Source organism: Protopterus annectens, chromosome 2.part2, assembly GCF_019279795.1.
Source record: "Protopterus annectens isolate FY-2018-M chromosome 2.part2, PAN1.0, whole genome shotgun sequence".
In the NCBI taxonomy this organism is placed as follows: Eukaryota; Metazoa; Chordata; order Ceratodontiformes; family Protopteridae; genus Protopterus; species Protopterus annectens.
The window spans coordinates 790894468-790918441 of record NC_056730.1 but is presented as its reverse complement, the minus strand read 5'-3'; positions in this window follow the sequence as shown (position 1 = coordinate 790918441).

The following is a 23974-nucleotide window of genomic DNA, read 5'->3' as shown; positions in this document are numbered from 1 at the left end:
CTTAGAACTTGTGTTAAAATATATGTTCCCTCTGCTATGTCATAGCATAGCATGCAGGAATATTTGGAAGATCCTGGATGCCTGTGAAATACCAAGCATGTCTCCTGGAAGTTGAGGGAATTATACCCCGGACCACAGAAACTACAGCTCATAGCCTTAATCCATTCCACCAACTACTGGATAAGATTTGAACTTGCAATCTCTGTGGTTTACAAGGCTAGTGCTCTAACTCTTGAGCTATGGAGCCCTTCTGTTAAGGATACCTGTGGCTAACATACTAAGTTAACCACATACTTTATATTCCACTGGGATCCATTCCCTGCATTTGGCTCTTTAACTGACTCAGGGCTCCCAGGGACCCAACAGTTCTTCTACTGTGTTGTTGGCCTGCTAAGTCTTTAGCCTCTCTGTCTATGGCTGTTGGCAACAGCAGCAGCATCAGCTTCAGCCTGTAGCACACACAAATGTATGTAAATTGTACCTGCTACTAAGAATCTGTCAGTGCTTAAATTGTATCTGTACTCCACTATTTCCTCACTGCACATATAAGAAAGAGTATGATATCTACAGTGATCCCTTATATTTTTGTTGATTAACTTCATGGGATTGGTTGTTTAGCATTCATTTCAGCAGTGCATACTGCAATTAGCATCTCTGAGACACAGACTAGGTCAGAAGAAATCAATTACTAATGCAAACCATTATAAAAAGGCAAATGTGTACCTAGGCAAACCAATGTGGATGAGAGTTGTTTCAGAATTCAGACTCAGTGTCCAATTTATTTTGGAACAATATATTTTAACAAAGGAGTATTGTACTCCATCAGGTATGTATCCATTTTGTTACCTAAATAATGCATATGTTGGAATGTACTTAGGAATGATGTGAAGTAAATCAGTAAGCATTTGTTAGAACGGTACTCATGACATGGCCTTGTTTACCAGCCATATGAAAGGTACAGATTATGTAGAGTTGGCCAAAGGTCTAATGCTGTGTGATAACTATCCACACATGTCCATGGATAGACCTTTTGAAAGCACTTTTGAATTTACACTGCTGTTTGGTTAGCACATTTGTCACTTAGCCTGTTTTTTTTTTTTTTTTTTTTTGGGGGGGGGGTGAGTTACTCCTATGGTACAAACTAGGATGGCATGTTGTGTTGGGTGTGTAAACATAAGTGAGTATCTGTTATGGCACAAACAAGGATATGTTCATCATGCTACTCTCCTTGGTTTGTAGCCCCTGTGTTATTTGTTGACCACTGTTGAACATAGCCAAGTTCAGTACTAGACCTATGCATCTATATGTTGGACAGCTGTGAGCTGTGCATGGTAGAGCTGACAGTTCATTGTCTCCACCCCCGGAACAGAAGAACTGGCTCAGAAAGAAGTTGCACTGGCACCTCCACACCCAAGGTCAGATGCTGTGCCACTACCCGAAGGAGACTGATGTCTGCTGGACTTACTCCCTTCACAGGCATACTCAAGACCATAACCCCATAGCCTGCTATGTCTGGGTGCGAACAGCACACTCCCTGCTGGAGGACATGATGTGCTGCCACTCTGGGAGCATGATCAAACATGCCCACGTTGGCTGTCAGCAGATGTAGTTGCTGACCTACACCCACAAGGCCGATGCTCCCGTCTTAGCAGATGTTCCATCACAGACAGTGTGTGTACTATGACAACTGTGCTCCCTCACAGACACATTACATTCCAATGTGTCATTTAACCTATCCAAGGAATCAGCAACACAGTGGAGGCAGTCACAGATGTCAGACTGTGGTGCAATTATAACCCCAAGCATTCTCCTGGAGTTCCTTTATGGATGTGCTTGTGCCTCCATGATAGCCCTAAACACATGTGATGAGACACCTGAGACAGGTTGGGAAGGGACAGCAGTCCTCCTCCAAGTACCCCTGTCAATCTGCCTGTGTGGCACCTCACCAACAGTTTGGCTATGGCCAGTGTCAACAGTCACTGAAGTTGCAGTAGTAGCCACACTTCCCTGGTCAATGTCTTCACCCTCCAGCTATCCAATATCTATCACCTCAGTGGACTGGGTATGCGTAGGCATACTGGCTGTGTCTGGTGATAATGAGGGGGGGTCCCGTGGATATCAACCTCTGTGTCAGAATCATCCTCTGCAATCCCTAGCTGTGCCTCACTTTGGCCACCATCAGCATCAGAGTCTGATGAGACACTAACATCAGGTGGCATAGGGGACACAGAACCACTTCCATTTTCACCTGTGATAAAAGGAAGGAAAACAGGACTACAGTAATACCTGCACTACTGTGCTGCCATGAATGTTAAGCAATTTAGACTGCTGTCAGTATTAGACATTCATACCTCTCAGCCTCTTAGGCAAGGAATGTGGACAAAGCCATGAATAATGGGTGGACAAAGACCCAAGAATAGGTATCATTGTGACATATTGCCCTTACAAACCTAGAAAGGTGATAGAATAACAGAGATTACTTCACCATGACATTTATATGTGGCATGCATTTTTAATGTGAGATTTGTCATTATTTTATGCCTGCAATCTTTAATGACCTGCCAATAGTTTGCAACTCAATCACTATGATCTTAAATATGGGCCAGAGGTATGAGTAATACATCTGGACATTCAGCAAATATCTGTAGAGTTGACAAGTATGCGGACAGTACACCAGTCCATACAGCAGGCCTGAGATGATACTTTAGCAGAAAGGTTGCAATATTTATACATTACTGACATAACTGTATTCCGCTTACCAACTGCAGGAGCCCTAGATCCGCCCAGGAAAAAGTAAAGGGAGAAGTAATGGCAATGGCACCACATTTAACAGTAGAACAGGAGGTAATACTTTTAATAATCTATATCTGCAGTAACTGCAGTGTTAACAAGAATGTGGCTGACAACCTCTAAATGACCTTAAAACTACAGCTATCTTAATACCCCCACCAGAAAGCTGCTTGCCACACATTAAATGACACCAATGTTGCATTGAGGGCACCTACAGACACATGCAACATTTACATAGTCCATCTTGCCTGTTGCCCTTGCTTACTCACACAGACACACACACACACACACACACACACACACACACACACACACACACACACACACACACACACACACACACACACACACTCACCAGCCTTTTGTGTCAGCCTAGGCCTCCTGCACCCCCACACAACACCCAGTGCAAGTGATAACTGTGCCACAATTAACAAGAATGTGGCTGACAACAACTAAATAAATTGAAAACTGCAGCTATCTTAATACCCCCACCAAAAAAGCAACCTACCACACATTAAAACACACCATTGTCAAGCTGACCATTTTGTTATAGGACCTAAACTGGGACACTTGAGGACCACCCCGAGAAGCCAGGTCTGCAATCCCATTCTCCCAGCTCTCATGGGAGTGGAGATATGGCCGCCATTTCATCCAGGGCCAGCAGGTTGGCCTTCTGTCTTTCACCCAGCACTGTGTGGATTCCAGTCTCTGAATGGCACCACCCAGGAGGCAAGAGGCCACATGCCAGGAGGCACGAAACAATGCACATTTGTTGGTGCCTGGCACCATGGAGGAGAGAGACTGAGGTGTGCTGCAAAATCCACAGAAATGTGGGGACAAAGGACTATCTCCCCTGCTAGTTTGAAAGCCCTAGGCGCAAGGCAAAGGGGAGAACCAGTGGCACAGAAGTCTGGATGAGGGACTGTCTGAGGCTTTGCAGCCCAGCGGAGTTCCATGAGGCTGGGAAGATCCCCTGAGAGGCTCAAAGAGCATGTGTAACACTGCATGATTTGGCAGCAGTCAGGAGATATGTAACTCCAGAAAAGATCTCTCTCTCCTGGGTAGAAGTTTAAGCCTGGAGGGGGTCCATCCTGATGGAAGGCTGGAAGGGAGAAAGAGGTGGAAAGTGACTGGGACAGGACAGCTCTCACCTGGGTGAGGGGGTATGGACCATGACCCCTCTGGGAAGGAAGTCTGGAAGGGGTAGAGATTCAGATAGTGGCAGGGTTGGGTGAGGGGGGTCAGGTAGAGCCCGCCACAGTGGAAGTCCTTAAGGGAGCAACTGGCGAATAGCAGCAGGGCCTGGAGAGCTCCTGCCTGGGTTAAAGGGATCAAGCCAAGCTCTCCATGATGGAAGCCCTTGAGAAAGCACCAGGGCAGATGGCAGAGGGGCCTGGAGAGCTCCTGCTGGGGCGAAGGCATCCAAATTCACCCCATAACCGATGGCATCCTTGAAAGATTTCAAAGTCCCCAGAGCTGCTGTGGATGGGAAAGCAAGAGGACTCTGAAGCCTTCATGAGACTGTATCTGCCCCTCAGCAGCCGAGGGGAGTTCCAGAGCAGTGGACAGGGTCAGAGGGAAGCTCCCCTGAGAAGGTCCAATGGCATGAGTGATCCAGCATTATTTGGCAGCGTGCAGAAGATATGGAGCTGGCAGAGTCCCCTGACATGGGGGGGGGGGCATGGCTGGGGAAGGTCTCTTGGCCAGGTTAAAGGGGAGGCCTGTAGGGATCAGCCCTGTCAGAAGTCAGTAAGGGTGCACTGGGCTGATGGGTGTGGGGCCTGGAAAGCTCCTGCCTGAGTGAGTGGGGTCAGGCAGAACACCCCATGACAGAAGTCCTGGAGGGAGTGACTGAAGGATGGTGGCCGAGCATGGAAGGCTCCTGCCAGGGTGAAGGCATCTGACCTTACCCCATAACCAATGATATCCCCAAAAAAATCACAAAGTCCCCAGAGCTGCTCAGGATGGGAAAGCATTGGGGCTGGATGCCCCAGGAAGCCAGGTCAACATTCAGACTGAGTGGTCTGTGTCCCAAGGACAATGTTTGGGATTCCAGGACAGACACTTCCAAACCGGAACCGTCCTGGAAAAATGAGGACTGTTGGTCACCTTGACCAATGTCACATTGAGGGCACCTAGACACACACGCAACATTTACATGGTCCATTATGCCTGCTTCCCTTGCTTACTCACATACACACACTCATCAGCCTTTTGTGTCAGCCTAGGCCTCCTGCACCCCCACACAACACCCTGTGCAAGTGATAACTGTATTGTCACCTATCTTTTGGATTCAGGGATACTAAAGCTTTGTGTGTGATGCACAGAGTGACTATCTATATTAATATGATGTTATTACCTCCATTTGTGCTGTTGAACTGATAACTGTACCTGCCATTTAGATTGTATGTAGCTATTTAGACAGTTGCTAGCATTACAATGCTTCTACTTTTTAGTGGATGCTTTTGTAAGGGTTATGAATTCACACAATTAAATGTGTTTCATTAATGCATTTAACTTTCACTTAAAGGATTGTTTATTACAAATGTATGGGTGCACATCCAAAGTCAACCCATCAGATTCAGAGCTCATGATTATATGTCAGCACTGAAGACAAATCTCATCAGAACAGTAATACAGTATAATGTTCCTTTTTGAATGTACATCATCATAGGTTCCGAGGTTCATAGGATGTCACTAGGGAATTGACCTGATGGTGTTTAAAAGTATAGCTGTTACATCACAATATAATATTAAAAGTCAGATATAATGCATGGCCAAGTTTTGTCTAGCAAGGACCACCCATGTCCAGGAGTGAAGCCGCAGTGATCCATGGCAGATAACGTTTTCACAGCAAGTCATCCAGCCTGCCCTTCAACAGGGTAATGAAGGTGCTCTGCTTGACATGGATTTGAAGCCTATTGCAGAGGAGAGACGACCTTTGAGAGATGTACTGTATCTGTTTCTCCAGCATGTCCTATGTATGTCATAGTGTACATTGAGGTCCCTAGAACAGATAACTTGAATCCCACATTACTTACACATGTACAACATGTCCATCCCATTTTGGCTACATATAGCCCTGTAAGGCATACATAATCTGCCTCAAAGCTATCTATCTGATACTGCACTCAGTGACAGATATGTCTGTCTACCCAGAGAAGACATATGTTGGAGACCTTAAGATGTGTTATTACTCAGATATGTTTGAGGTCTGTCAAGTTGGTGCAGGTGTCTGATAATATACATTTCAAAGGATGTATTATATTCATTAATACAGATAATTAGGGATGAGTATAGGGGATGGCTAACATATATTTCTATTGATGTAATGCCATCGCTAATCAGATATAAGATGTAGAATGTTTACCTTCCCACAGTAGACCCAGGTTGCAGTTGACGTGTGTTTGAAGGTCTATCAATAGAGAAGTGGGGAATAGTGTACTCATGATTATTTTATAATAAGCAGGAGCATTGATTATTACTATAGGGTATGCTGATGCATTTCTGTGCAGTTCATGTAGCACTCATGACTTTGTCAGCAGTCATTAGTCCCAGAGACCCTCTGTTTTGTTCAGGACTTCTAAGACATATATGTCAAACATGAGGGGACCACAGCATTGACACTTCTGTTACTACACAGGTGACCTGTCTGCTGCTTGAGGTGATGTCTCACACCGTGATTGAATGTTGGTCTGTGATCCAATTTGCAAACCAGCTGATAATATAGGATATTCACATTGTTTAGTCTCCAGTGACTACAAATGTTGGATATTGTTGAAGTTACAATAGGATGTATGCACATTTTTGACTTTGTGTATGTCTCTGGTCACAGTTTTGAATCCTACCAGGTTTTGCAGCCACAAGATACTCTTGAAATAACCTAACTGGAACACATCTAGTTTTGGATGTCACCTATTTCCTTGTGTCTAAGATGCATACAAACTGTATCCATTGCTTTATAGTAGAGGTTGCACAAAGTTATGGTTCTATAATTGAACTAATATTTTGACAATCATCTCTTGTGTGGTTGGAAAATGCTCACTGTATTTGATGCAACATCGACAACAGCAGTACTCAGACTGTGGTTGAATATGGTGCCTATGGGAGTAGCTTACTGTTACTAGTCTTGGCGAGGGAAGTGATAACTTTCTCAATGTAGCTACCACAGCTTAGAGGTGTTGTTGCACACATGGTTTGTATTAGGTTTGGTGGCAGCAGGGTGGACACTTTTTAGCCAAAAGTGTCTGCTAGCTGGTTTGGAAGTTACACTGGGTCAATGTGTGCTCAACCATACACAATTGGAGTTTGCAGATGTACACGAAGAAAGCCTTATGGTTATATATGGGTATATTGTTGTGTAAATTATTATCATAGTTGCTCTGTGAGGGTTTTTCAAGATGTCTTATTTGCAAGTTTATGATGAGCAGAGTGGCCTTCCAGTCTTGGATTCTCAGTGTTGTATTTGCAAACAGCAGTTTCTTTTGGTTACTGTGTAATGTAGTAATGACAGACATCCAACGGTATGGTTCATTTTCCAGAGGATCTTTGTTTGAGCATATCAGACATGGCTGTGTGTATACATTTGTGTAGGTGTGTAGACAGGCCATCAGGGAGTATGTTACTATAGCTGTCAATGTCCTTTGCGGAACCTGCATCTTGGAAGTAGTTTAGACCATCCCTTAGGAGGATGTAGTTACCCTAGATGTTTGTGAACCTGACTCCACCTTCAGTAGCTATATCTACTTTGAAACATACTGCCTTATGGTTGGAGTAACAGTGCAGGCACTACACATGTGCCATTATATTGTTCACTGATATTGCTGAGGTACAGGTCTGGAATATGAAATAACCTTGTGTGGTGGGGCACTATTTCTTCCATGACATTTCAGTTCACAAACACCTGGTAATATTGTGCAAGTGAGCTTGTTGTCCTACAGTTATCCTGATCAATGGATGAATACTTTCACTCACCCCAGCCTGGGTTGTTTTGTTCCATTTTAAGTATTCCATGTAGTAATATACAGGCTATGTGGCCTTTTGTGTTTATGGATGGTGACCTATTAATGGCAATAACATGAAGGGGTTTCCTATCCACAGTATGCTGGACATAGAATAACTCCATATAGTTATTGTCTCTAACAGCCTTGAGACATATTAATCTACAGTGTAAATAGATATGACACCTCCTGTTGTTATAATCAAAAAACAGCCAGCACCATATGGAAGGAAAAAAAGAGACTTTAATAAGTCATACCACAGCTGATATATATATATATATATATATAATTATATATATATATATATATATATTATATATGTGTATGCATGTATATATACATATATATATATATATATATATATATATATATATATATATATATATATATATATATATATATATATGTTTACCTATCAAAACATTGAATGGTCATGACATCTAAACTCAAAACATCAAGACCATAACATCTAAACTTCAAAACATCTAAAACTCATAACATCGCATCTCAAAACATTGAAAACTACAAAGCAATTATAAATATCATCCCACACACTGTTTACTATGTTTCTGCAGGGGTGCAAGCCCCCCGGCACCCCCCACATCCCCGTAAATTAAATATACCAACTATGAGATTGCACAGTGGGGGAAAAAGATCATTTCCTAACCCCACTGTAGTGCAATCTTGGAGATGATATATTTAATTTACGGGGGGGGGGGGGGGCAGAGCTGCTAGATATTATGAATAGTAGAAGTTTTGATAGGTAACCATATATATATATATATATATATATATATATATTTATATAGTCAACAAATTAAATGCTTAATAAACCAATGATAATAAAATTCACAAATGGTCATTCAAACCAGGTGGAAATAATCCACCCAGTCTTACAATCCATGATTTCTCCTTTTTATTAAGGATGTTATGCCAACCAGTCTTAGAGTTTTTATTACCAAAAAAATGATCTATAACAACAAAATGAAACTTAGTAGAAGCATGATTGAGAGTATGTTTGTATAATGCATTTGTTAAATATTTATTTTTGATATTACTAAAATGTTCTGATATACGTAGCCTCATTCTGGTGATGGATTGGTTGATGCATGTAGTGGAAGCGGATACACAGCTACAGGATGCCATATTCTGTATGGGTATGTCTATTGTTCCTACGCCTAGGTTCAAGAAGGAGATGAATTTTTGGAAATTGCAGTTAGTGGAGGTATTATTTGTGCTAAAACTTCATTTTACCTAAAAGTGAAAGATCCGTTACCACAATATCTATATCTTCTTCCAAAGATCCATAAGGATGCTCATAAACCTCCAGGGAGACATATTGTTTCTGGGAATGGCTTCCTTACGGAACCATTGTCAGTTTATTTGACTACATTTTTGAAACCTCTGTTGAAGGGTGTTAGGTCACAATTGCAGGATGCAACAGAATTTCTTAATATCATATCTGAGACTCAATTAGAGCCTGGTTGGTTAATGAGCACTATGGACTTGACTTCTTTGCACAGCAGTATACCTCATTGGGCAGGGTTTTCTAACTTGGAATATTGGCTATATAAAATTGCATTATATAGTCCGGTGTTTAACACCTTTCTTTTATGTTTGGCAGAACATGTCCTTATGGAAAATGTGTTCTACTTCAATGACAAGTGTTATTTACAACTTAAGGGTACAGCAATGGGTGCTTCCTTTGCACCCATATATGGTGACCTGTTCCTGGGTTATTTTGAACAGATGGTTATTTCTTATAGTAGTCACAATCTATTTCTAGATGAAATAGATATTTGGAGATGTTTTTTTGGATGACTGCTGGATGGTGTGGAAATCTGATGCAGTATATTTGCATGAGTTTGTCCAATACTTAAATGAAAATAAATGGGCCATCAGGTTCACGGTAAATTTTGATATGAGCTCTGTCTGTTTCTTGAATGTCAATCTATACAGAAATCAGGATGGTACACTGGCTAGTTCTGTATTTAGAAAACCTTTTCCTTCAAACACACTGTTATCATCTGAAACATATTATTAGAAACAACCCCAAGTCTCAATTTATGAGGATTCGACATATCTGCTCTAAGAAAGAAGATTGTGCACATTTTAACTAGGATTTAATAAAATGTTTCACTGCACATGGTTACTCTTCAGCACAGTCTGTTAAACCTAGTAAGGAGGTACAAAAACTTCCTAGAAGTGATTTACTTATGTATAAAAAATGTTGTCAATAATCAGATTTACAACAAGTTATGGTAGGAACACCCATTACTTTATGGATTTAGTGCAACAGCACTGGGAAATTTTATTGGCAGATGATAGACTCTGAGTGCCTTGTTGGGTGATCAATGTTTATTTTCTTTTCATAAAGGCAAGACACTGGGTAGTCATTTCAGTCATTATAAGCATAATTTATTATCAACCAGTTTGTCTCAGGTTACATTGGGTGGTGCTAGGGTAGTGGGGTGTTTTCCTTGTGGCCGTTGTTCTTTCTGCAAATATATTTATCAAACTAAGGAATTCACCAGTAAAAACACATCAAAGATTTTCAGTATTAATGTTTTTTGTAATTGTAGCAGTGACTGGGTTATTTATCTTGCTGTGTGCACTTGTTCTGCTTTTTACATTGGCCAGACCTCTAGACCTATGAGGCTACATCTGAGTAACATTAGAAATAAATATTTAACTAATTATTTGTAGAAACATACTCTCAATTAAACTTTTGCCAAGTTTCATTTTGTTGTTATAGATCAGATTTTTGGTGATAGAAACTTTATTTCCACCTGGTTTGCATGATCATTTGTGAATTTTCTTATCATTGGCTAATTAAGCATTTAATTTGTTGACTGTATATATCTATATATATATATATCTATATATATATATATATATATATATATATATATACATATATATATATATATATATATATATATATATATATATATATATATATATATATATATATATATATATATATATATATATATATATATATATATATATATATATATATATATATATATATATATATATATATATATATATATATATATATATATATATATATATATATATATATATATATAGATATATATATATATATATATATAGATATATATATATATATATATATATATATATATATATATATATATATATATGTATATAGTGGTTGACTGCAGTCAATATATTACACTGACCAGTCTGTTGACTGTGGTATGACTTAATAAAGTCTCTTTTTTCCCTTTCATATGGTGCTGGCGGTTTTGAGCTTTTGCACCTACCGTCCATGCAGAATTGCAGCTGATTGAACCTCCTGTTATTCACATAACATCCATTTGCTGTCTGGTTGTTTGGAAGGCATTGTAGCCTTGCAAGGCCAAAGTACTTACTGAACCCTTGAACCAGGTTTCTGTGACTGCACAGACATCAACATCTTCACTGCTAAGAGTACATACAGAGAGTGTGGTTTAAGATGTGAACTCCTAGGGTTTAGCAGCATGGCCCTTACTTGTTGGAGTTGTACATTTTCACATTGGTTATTCTGGATGTGTGACCTTTCCTAATAAAGGGATTATGGTGCAGTCAATTGGCTTATGTCTGGCAAAGCACCATGCTCTATCCACCATGTTATCCCACACTGATACTGTATCACCTTAGAATGACACCAGAAACTTAGGCAAGTTCAGAGAATCTGTTCTTTGTATCATCCTAGGTGAGGGTATAATGCTGCTCAGACATAGGGACTTACCTGGCTTGGACCCATATTTAGATAGCTCAAACACGTGTGTTCATATATTTCCTATAGTCACATCTCAAGTTGTACATACCAAGATGAAGTATGGTGGATTAGGAGTGTGACTTGTTGTTGAAACACTTGATTGCATGTGTGCTGTGATGACTATATCTGCCACACAGCTAACACTAAAACATAACCTTGTTTAACCTGTAGAGTGAGGCATCTGTATGTCTCACTGTACAGTCAACTGTTATGAAAACCTTTAAGATACATGCCTATTGCCTTAAGCACTTCTGTGGTGAGATAGTGGTGATGATATTTCTTATATATATTGTCTGCTTGTGGCTTGATTGTGTTTAGGATGTGTCTGCATTTTAGGTTTGTTTGTGAGGAGTACCTCTGTATATGATGGCTTGTGTTGCGTGCATATTATGAGTAGGAGTCAAGGTGTGTGAATGGGCAACCTGTTTACTGTTACCCTTCTGGATTCCAGATTCCTACTATAAGTGGATCCCTTGAAATTTGTACTTCAGTGATGTAGGAGATACAGGCTATTCAGTGCACATGAGGCATTATCTGCACTGAGTAACAAAACACGTCAACTATGCTACCAGAGGAAATGGAGAGGAAATGATAGGTGATAATGAGAAGTTTGAACCTGGAATCTGCATAGAGATTGCAAAAAGGAGGGGTATATGTGATCTGACTGCTATTTTTAGGTGACTAATCTATGGGGTGTACATTATGAGATCCTTCATAAGGTGGATCAATACCTCTGTTATTTATATGTAAGTGGGAAATTGCCACTTGTTATGCAGCAGAGGTTTTGGCAGCTGCCAGCTATATCTACTCTGCTACATAGCATCAGCCATTTTTATTTGAAAGCAAGTGTACTGACATTTTTGCATGTATGATGGCAAAGTGTTACACCCTCTGCACATAATCCACAGCAGGAAATAGAAAAATGCACTGTTAAAGCCCAGATTGAGTCCACACACACTAACCTTCAAAGAGATGCTCTTACTGACACTCATGCCACAAGTGTACAGATGGGGTTTCTCCAAACACAGATGTCATCTTCTTCTTCCTATTTTTTTGGATAGTACCATTAGGGTTTGCCACAGTAAATCATCTGCATCCATTTCTACCTGCCCTGTGCATCTTGCTCTGTCACACCAACTACCTGCATGTCCTCTGTCACCACATCCATAAAACCTATCTTAGGCCTTCCTGTTTTCCTCTTACCTGGCACTTCCATCCTTATCATCCTTCTCCTAATATACCCAGCATCATTCCTCAACGCATGTCAAAAACAACACAATCCCACCACTCTGCCATTGTCTCCAAACCTTACAACATCAGCCGATACTCTAATATGTGGTCAAAACTCCTGTCCATTCTCAGTACACACAATGCAAATCATAACATCTGGGACTCTGACAACACCTGTTATAACTTCTGTCTTTTTGTCAGTGGCACCATCTGCAACCATATGGCATAACTGGTCTCACTACCATCTTGTAGACCTTCTCTTTCAGTTTTATTGGTACCCATCTGTCACTACTCATTCCTGAAACTCTTTTCCACCCACTCCAACATGCTTGCTTTCTTTTCTTCACCTGTCATCGACACTCATCATTACTCTGTACTGTTGATCCAAAGTATTTCACATCATATGCCTTCACTGACTGTCACTCACATACATATATTCTGTATTAGCCCTGTTGACCTTCATTCCTCTCCTCTGTAAAACATATCTTCACCTCTCCAGGGTCTAATAAACCTGTTCCCAACTCTCCATACAGATCACAATATCATCCACAAAAATCACAGTCCACGACAACTCCTATGTGATCTAATGTGTCAACCTGTCCATCACCATTGCAAATATGATGTGTGTGCATACAACAGGAATGTCACTGTTGTATGTCTCATATAGAATGAGGTGACATCTACTCATCTGTCAGACCAGTGTGTGACCATGGCCTGTTGTGATGTATACATGTCCAGTAATTTGATATCACTGATTACATCAGCAGTGTCTGCAGAAGACAAGAGGACAATGCCCCTTAGGCTGCTGTAAAATGCTCAGTGTAACATCCACCAACAGCTCATACACTTACACACACAGCTGACTCCAGTGAGAATAGAACCTCTACCTATCTAATTTCACATCATTTTACAGAGTAGAGAATTTAATTAATTTAATGCACATACCACAGCGCACGTCTGATTTCAATAGGACTGCAGGTCATCTTATGTTAGATGACATCAGCAGACCATGTGGAGGGCAAGAGTTTGGAGGACTGCCTTGACTGGATGCTTGTGCAAGCACAAAACACTGCAAAGCCATGCCACTTGAGAAGTCTGTGAGGGACACACACTTACAGCATTCTTTATAGAGACATACAGACACACACACACACACACACACACACACACACACAGATCATGTTGGCTGCAGTGAGGATAGAACCTTGATCTATCTAGGTTTGGATTCACTTTATAATCTCAAAATACTGAAATCTCGAATTTCAGTATCACAAGACTATAAAGCTGAAAATTCAAAATGCAGAAACCCCAAAAGTGCGAAATTCAAAATCGCAACTTTTAAATACACCCTCCACCACACAAACACAAATATACTTTCCCCCCACACTACAACAAACAAACAAAACACACACAAACACAAGAACACAAATACATGAATCTACCCTACATCAAAGCAGGGGGGTAAGCCCCCCTGCACCTCACACCCCTGCTACTAATATATATATACTAACTCTGAGGTTGCACTAAAAAGACAAAGACAGTAAACCCACCACTACACACTCTACATTCCCCTCACACAAACACACATTACATACATACAAACACCACCATTTTCAGCACTTATACACTCACACTCTTACATACATACCATAATCTACACCTACAACTTCCCAACACACTAACATACACTAAAGTCCCTACCCAAAATCCTTAAAATATAAACACTTACCTGAATCTCCAGCTATCCATTAACACAGTGCACCACCACAACCACTGATTCGACATTTCCAGATTCAGTTATGTGGACTTTTTTGCAACTGGTCTTTCGATATTTTAGTCTCGAGACACTGACATTCGAGATTTCAGTATTTTGAGATAGTGAAGTGCACCCCTAGGTTTACATACTATAGATCAGAGTACTTAATGCATGCACCACAGCACAAGTCTACTTTTAATAGAACTGTATGTAATCTTATGGTAGATGACATCAGCAGGCCATATGGAGGGCAAGAATTTGGAAGAATGCCTTGGCATAATGTTTGTGCAAGCACAAAAACAGTGCAGACCCATGCCAATTGATCTGTCATTGTTGGATACTCACTTACACAGTTTTTGTATGGAGAGACACACATACACACCAAGTTGAATGCAGTGAGGATAGAACCCCTACCTATCTAGGTTTATATGCTATATGTCAGAGTACTTAACTATTCAACACAGCATAAGTTTGACTTACATAGGACTGCAGGTGATTTTATGATAGATGACATCAGCAGGCCGAGTGGAGGACAGGAGTTTGAAGGACTGCCTTGACTGAATGTTTGTGCAAGCATAAAAACATTGCCAAACCATGTCATTTGAGAAGTCACTGTGGGATACACACTTACACTATTCTTTATGGAGATACACCCCAAGTTGACTGCAGTGAGGAGAAAATCCCTAGCTTCCTACATTTACATACTACAGATCAGAGTACTTAACACATGTACCACAGCACAAGCCTGATTTTTAACAGGATTGCAGGTGATCTTATGGTAGATGACATCAGCAGGCCACATGGGAGACAAGAGTTTGGAGGCTTGCTTTGACTGGATGGTTTTGCAAGCACCAAAACAATGGAAAACTATGGCATGTGTGAAGTCGGAGTGGGATACACATGCCTACTTTTGTTTATACACACACAGTTAACTGCAGTGAGATTAGAACCCTACTTATCTATGTTTATGGACTAGAGATCAGAGTACATAATGCATGTGCCACAGCTCAAGTATTAATTATGTAAGACTGCAGGTGAACTTATACTAGATGACATAACCAAGCCATGTGTTCAACAACAGCTTGTGAGACCTTCATAGTCACATTGCTTCGTTGTGTCATCTGAGGCTAGTAGCCTAGCAGATGAATACTGTCTAGGAGCCTAGTTGTTTAACAACAATACCCTTATTGAGCCTATTTGTCTGTTTGCATCTGGATGAGCAAGCCTGAGAGCACCATTCAATTGGCCCTGTCCATGAGGGAGAACACAACATCATATATTACAACTGTACAGTGGTCAATATATGTGCGGAAAACTCAAGGTGACCCATGGTTGTTGTGCTTGTTGGTATTGATGCTGGTGGGGAAACAAAGGGATGGCTTGTCAGTATATGTACATACACTTGGATCATGTCCTGAATCTGCAATGTTTCCACATGCAGTCTTAGGGGAGACTTGGTGTCTAAGAATAATAGGGCACTATACCTCTCAACTGGTCAGATTTTTGCATAATGTCCAGAAGTCTGACTCATATTTTTAGTCTGTTTCAAACACTATTATGGGTTTCTGGAAAATCAGTGGCAAAACATTGAGAAATAACATCAGAAAATACTGGCAAACATCTGAATTTCGCATGTCATATCCTTCAGAAAATTCATGCTAGCGTAATGCCTGTTAATCTATTACCTTTCTACATTTGTGAGTGCAATATTCAAAAAGAATCCTTAATTTTTGGCCTTTGTCCCCCCATTATTTGTGGCTTTGACCTGATTTCCTGATCTAGCTTGAGAGGTATGTAGGGCACTATGCACAAATATATGTATGTATGCATATGTATATATATATATATATATATATATATATATATATATATATATATACATATATATATATTTATATATATATATATATATATATATATATATATATATATATATATATATATATATATATATATATATATATATATGGGTCTACTTTAATTTACCGAAATCGCAGTTGACCGACACGCGGAAGAGGGAGACGAAACGACCGACAGGTAAGTTTACCGACAAGGTGATGTGCCGAAATTGCAGTTGACCGACACGCAGAAGAGGGAGACGAAATGACCGACAGGTAAGTTTACCGGAAAGGTGATGTGCCGACAGGGGATAGAGTGACTAGGGTAGCGTGTGAGCGAGTCTCGGTAAGTGTGCGATCGTGACGGAGTTAGGGGCGGTAAGGTAAGTGTGCGTTGTTGTGGGATTTTGGGTTAGGGTGTGGGATAGGTGAGTGTGTGGTAGTGTCGGAGGTAGGGAGGTAGGGTTCGGGTAAGGTAAGTGTGTGATAGTGACGGAGATTAGTTTAGGGTGGGTTAAGTGAGTTAGGGTTAGGGTGCAGGTAGGGTAAGTGTGCGGTAGTCTCGGACCTTAGGGTTAGGGGTGGGTAAGTGAGTTAGGGTTAGGGTGCAGGAAGGGTGAGTGTGCGGTAGTGTCGGACCTTAGGGTTAGGGTTTGGGTTAGGGCTAGTAGATATGTGATGTAGTGTAATGTGTTGTTTACATTTAGTGTGTCGGTGTAATGGTGTTCGGTGTTTTGCGTTGTCGGTATTGTGTGTTGTCGGTTATCTGGTGTCGGTGGTTTGTGTGTCGGCGAACTGGCGTGTCGGTGTTATAAAGTAGACCCATATATATATATATATATATATATATATATATATATATATATAGATAGATATACAGTATGGAACACATATATACAGTGTGGAACACAGAGTCACAGTCTGTAAACTCTGTACCTCAATAGCATTGTCCACATGCAGCTCATCCTGCATTCCCATTACTGTAGGTCTGTCCCTTACTTAGATGCCCTGTTATCGAGTGCTTAATGTAACAGGATTATATCAGTACCTTTTGTACAAATAATATCTACTGCCACAGTTTTTACATTTTACTTAGATGCCCTGTTATCGAGTCCTTTATGTAACAGGATTATATCAGTACCTTTTGTACAAATAATATCTAATGCCACAGTTTTTATATTTTCACGATAATTATAGTCTGAAGAATCCTGCACATAGTCGCTTAGATGCAAACAGTCACTGTACTCAGTGTTGAGCTGAAATTAAAGCTTTACAGCTTCCTGAATTCCTTATCTGATCTAATTAAATCAGCGTATTATCCAGGAAAGTGTGTCGCTACCCATATTAGGATGCAATTTACTCTCCATACCTAACCACTCATTGATAAATGGTGCTTGCCTGGTTGTATCAAATGGCCCCTGAGCCTGCTACTGTAACCCTTCATTTCATATGTGGTACTCTCCTTAACCATCATTAGTCACCACTTCTTAATCAGAAATACCAATCTCTTGCTGATTTCAATGCTTCTTTCCTCACTAATCATAGTTAAACTGAATTTAATCAATTCCCCGCATGCAGAATCTACTTATTTATTCTATATTTTGTCCCTCGCTCCATAACACATTGCCATCTACTTTCCTAGCCTTATGAACTTGGGTACAGGGACTTTTTGCAATGTGCTCAGCTGTCTAAACAACGCGCATAGAGGAATGTATTAAATGGCTCTCTTACCACTGAACTATTAAACAGTATCCGTACCCCCTCTAAGTCCTGCATTGTATTAACCCTATACTATTGTGACTTATAAGGAATAATTGAAACTAATAATTATTACTGTTACATGAAATAGCATTGTTTGTTAACTAAGGAATTATGTCTCTTGTTATTATTACAGCTCCTTTTATCTAAACTCGGTTTACTGTTTAAGTTATGTATTGCCCTGCATTTATAGCAGTATCTGATACTAAATGAGTTATAAAGGTTTATAATGCTACAAAGTATTGTTGTTTACTGTAATTATACTTGGAACTGTGTTTGTGAAACATCTATACCTGCTCTCTATTTTTGGTATTTTCTGCCTTACTACCTTCTCTCTCTATATATATATATTACCAGAACTGTGTTCCGGACTGTCCTTGCTCCAAACACCTGCATTTACCCCACTGCACGCCTTTGAAGAATAGGGCAAAAAAAGGAGAAAAACCTAACAGTTCCCAAAGAGACATTTTCCTTCTAAAAGGGCAGGGAAAGTATGTATTGACACTGATCCAAATAAACTGTTACTAAACGAATGTTAAGACTTTTCAAGGATAAGCAAGCCTCTCAGGCAGGTTAGCCAGCAGCCTAACCCTCTCCTCAGCCCCTCACTCCTTTCTTATATTTAATCTAAACCACTTCTTACCCCCCTTCCTACACTATCTGATTCATCCTTACTTCCCCTTAGACTACCAAATCTAATAGGGGATCTCTCCATTGCTACATAGTGACTGGCCACTAGGAGCCATCTTAATCATAGCTTTTTCATTGTATTTCCTACCCTATTTCTAAATCCCTACCTTCTTGACCCTGTTCCCAGTTTTTCCTTCACTCTGTTCCCAGTATCCTTAGACTCACTTATACACCATCTCTCCTTTGTACCAAGGCATCCTTAAGAAGTTTCCTCTCCTCTAACATCCTGACCTTCTTTCTACTAGCCTCTGAACTTGTGTCTACATTCTCCCGGTTTCAGACTTACCTGCTGGACTCTGATACTTCACTGATTGTCTTCCTCCTCACTGTGCTCTGCTCTCTTGTCTCTACCCACTCCTTTCGCCCTTCTGGCTCACTCTGCTCCCCTACCCTGCCCCCAATTCCCACACGCCCCCAGTGCTCCTACATTTATACCTGTAGAAGTCACACCCCCACTCTATCCACTCCAGTCAGACAAATCTCTTTATGAACTCACCCAACCCCTTTTGAACTCACATCATACCCACCAATTAACTAACTTACCTCCTCCTCTGTCACATAAAGTCTTACTACTACTCCTCATCTGTTCTTACAATCTACCTCTCATCCTCTCTCTCACCTCCTCAAACATTATGATGCATACATCATTTATCCCCTCACAACTTCAACTACTCATCTGTATATCACTTCTACCTCCTCTAGAAACTACTTATCTCCTAACCTCCTATGAACAACCTCTTTACTCTACCCTTGCCTTTCCCTCCATACACACCTCTACACCTACATCACCTTTGTCTCCAACCTTCTTAAATCTCACTTTTAAACCAAATTACCTACTAGCCAAATACCACAGACTAGCACAGTTTAAGATAAACAACCCAAAATCTAGAAAATTAATTGACTACTCTTGTAAACCTCTACATCCTAAATATTTCACACTCCTCCATTCACTAGTGAATGGGGACATTCATCCCAACCCTGGCCCATACCACATCCATAACAAGGGCAACAAAAAAACAGAGAAAGCTACTTCTCTATCACATAACAAACCCACCAACTCACTCTCCATAGCTCATCTCAATATACGTAGCATTTGTAATAAAATCACTCATGTCCATGCCCTCCTCGAAGTCCACCAATATGACATCTTATGCCTATCTGAAACATGGCTAAAACCTACCATTAAAGACAATGACATCACCCCACCCGGGTATAATATCATTAGACTCGACCGCTCAGTCAAGAAGGGAGGAGGAGTAGCAATTCTCCATAAAGCACAACTACAAATCAGTACTATAAATCTGAAACTACCCCTAGAAAATAGTGCCAAAGTAATTTGCTCCAAACTTCAAGTCAACACTAATAAAGCCATAAATATCATCTGTGTATATCTTCCTCCAGGAAATAGCATTAATACTCTAGAAAGCATCCAAAGTTGGCCCTTCACTAACCTCCTTCAAGAAACATTAGTCCTAGGCGACATAAACATTGATTGGAATTCCTGTAATAGTACAAACCCCACCTCCCATATAAACCTATATTGCTTTACACAACTTATTAATGGCCCTACCAGAACTAATAAAATCAGTAACAATGAAACCACCTTAGACTGGATTCTTACTAATACTTCCCAACAAACCTACCAATCAGGTACCCTTCCAGACGATCTAAGTGATCATTCACTAACTTATGTTATTAGACATAAAACCAACCTAATTTTTCCTACCACCTACAGAACATTCCGTTCAAAAAAGCAATTAAACTCTGAACTTTTTCAAACAGAACTAAAACAATGTAATTGGTCTCCACTAAAATATCTTCCCCTTAATGAAGCAGTAGAATACTTCAATTCCACATTCTTATCTATCCTAGACCTTCATGCCCCAAATCGCACTACCAGAATCAAAGCTAAAGCAGCACCCTGGCTGACCAACAATACAAGGCAAAAAATCATTCTCAGAAACAAATCCTGGGCAAAATGGCGTACCACTAAGAATCTAACTAACCGCCAACACTTCAGAGAACTTAGAAACTGTACAAAACAAGCACTCCTGACTGACAAAAAGAACTATTACCTTCAATTACAACAAGCCTCCAACAAGGAACCTAAAAAATTCTGGACCAGCATTAACAATCTTCTATCCCCAGGCCAATCTATCACACCCAACCCTCAAGGCTCTAACCCAGAGACTCCCACACATAGAGCTAATGCCTTTAATTCTTTCTTCACTAATACTATTCAGACTCTTGCTAGTCACCTATCTCCTGACACCTCTAAGCTACTTTCACCAATTGCAGATCAACCTCCCTCCCTTCACTTACAACCAGTTTCTACCTCCTTTATCTCATCACTGCTCCTAAAACTAAAACCTACCACCCCCTCCGCAGACAGACTTCCTGCAGAGTTCCTGCAAATAGGTGCTAAAGCCATTGCCTATCCCGTGTCTATTTTGATAAATAGATCTATAAATGAAGGAATTTTCCCTTCTATCTGGAAGATATCTCATATCATCCCACTACACAAAGGGGGAACTCCAATGACTTCTCTAACTTTCGCCCCATAGCACTACTGTCACCCATTGCTAAAATCATGGAAAAATGTATCCATAAACAACTACTTACCCACCTTCTCTACAACAACCTACTTGCTAATTGTCAGCATGGATTCAGACCTTCCCACAGTACCACCACTGCATTACTCTCTTTCACAAACTCCATCAACTATAACCGCAACAAAAATAATCTATCATCTGCAGTCTTCATTGACTTATCTAAATCTTTCGACATGGTTAATCACAAACTTCTTCTTCACATACTGAATTTTCTCTCACTTAATCCTCCTTCCATAACTTGGTTTACATCTTACCTAGAAAACCATCAGCAGGCAGTACTCTGGAAAAATTCATTATCTGATCTCCTTCCTATCTCTTTAGGAGTGCCACAAGGCTCTATCTTAGGCCCACTTCTATTTTCCATCTTTATTAATGACCTGCAATCAGCTATCCCAAACACTACCTGCATTCAATATGCAGATGATTCTACTATAATCTGCACAGCTACCTCACAAACTGAACTCCAGTCTCTTACCCAAAATGCTTTTAACACTGTAGAACAATGGTTTTCACACCGTTGCCTGCTCCTTAACCCCAAGAAAACCAAACTGCTACTCTTCTCACCTACCTGAAAGTCAACCCCACTAAACTTCATTCTCACTTCCACTGACGGTACTCTTATTTCTCCTGACCCAACTACTAAATTATTAGGAATAACAATAGACAACAATCTTAACTTTGACTCTCACATCAACAATACAATAAAATTAGTGAATAAAAAAATAGGATCCCTATACAGAATCAAACCTTTCCTTACACCTGAAGCAAGAACCACCGTAGCCAGAACGCACCTAATCTCTACTCTTCTCTATGCTTCCCCCATATACAGTAATCTCTCCAATAGCAACCTCAAGAAACTAGAAACATCTTACCACAATATTGCTAGATTTGCAACAGGATTCCCTTTTAGAACCCATCACTGCCTGAATCTAAGACAACTAGGGTGGCGTGAACTTCCTAACCAGCTTGTACTTCAACAGCTCACAATAGCTCACAAGATCCTAAACCAACCCACTAAAACACCAATACTCTCCAGCCTTATTACACCATATAACAATCTGAAACATCTACGCTTTTCAAACAAACTACTGATTAATATTGCTAAACCCAATAACTCTGCAGGAGACTGCCTCTTCTCCAACTCTGTTGGAAAAATATGGAACGAACTACCCTCTGATATCATATCTCAGACTTCTCTCACAATTTTTAAAAGGCAACTGAAAATGTATTTCAATTAACACTGGCTATGCTCTTGCAATAACCCAGACTAACTCTGCTTCTTCTTCTCTTTCTTTTCTTTTTCCATAATTTTTTCCCTATATCCTTGATAACTTTCCCCTTACATAACATTTATGTATATATATTTTTCACATATATATTGTCTGACTACTGTAATTCACATCATGTGAAAAAAAAATATATATATTTTATTACCTATTTTGGTTTACTGCCATCATAATATATGTTAGAACCTGTATTGTCTATTTCTGTTTAAACTTGTAATAACTAATGGAGCTTTTTTCCCCAGGCCTCTACTGAAAATGGACATATATCCAGCTAGACTAGCCCGGTCAACAAATGTAAAATAAATAAAATAAATAAATATATATATATATATATATATATATTGTATATATATATCTATATATATATATATATATATATATATATATATATATATATATATATATATATATATATATACATATATGTATATATATATATATATATATATATATATATATATATATATATATAGATATATATATATATCTATATATATATATATATATATATATATAGAGAGAGAGCAAGAAACATCAGCTTTACCCTATGGTTAACTAAGAATACACACATGCGCCTTTGCCTTTTTTTTACTGTTTGCACAATGTAAGCAGTACACACATGCAAGGCACATTACTCACACCAGAGTCTTACTATTATGTAATATATACCTGTTACTACAGCCCACTTCTATCCCTACTCCAGGCTAGGATTTCCCAATTATTAACAACATTGATTGAATGCATCCAGTGTCTGGGACATAAATCCTATTTCCTCCTTCTCTGTTTCCCCACTGCTGTGCTCAACGCAAACCAGCTAATCCTTATAAAAATGGTTCTAAACATGCAGAGAATTGTGAAAATGTGGAATTAAGACAAGACAAAGTTAGTAACAGTATGGAACACAGAGTCACAGTCTGTAAAATGCAACCCATTGCTAGTGCATTTCCCAAACCTCTACTTATATCAGGATTCAAACCCTCAACAGCATTACAGCATCATCAAATAGGATGTTTGCCTTAGTCCTTTTGGCCATAGAAGCAACTTGCCAGAACAGGGTTCATTGATCACACAGCCACCTGCATATTTATGTACACTGCTATACATGAGTTACCTAACACATACTTTGGATTATCAAATCTACAGTATTCTCCTGTAAATGTAGGGGATAATAATTGTGAAAAACACCCATTTACTGTTGGTTTGGAGTTAGCATAAATGAGTTAC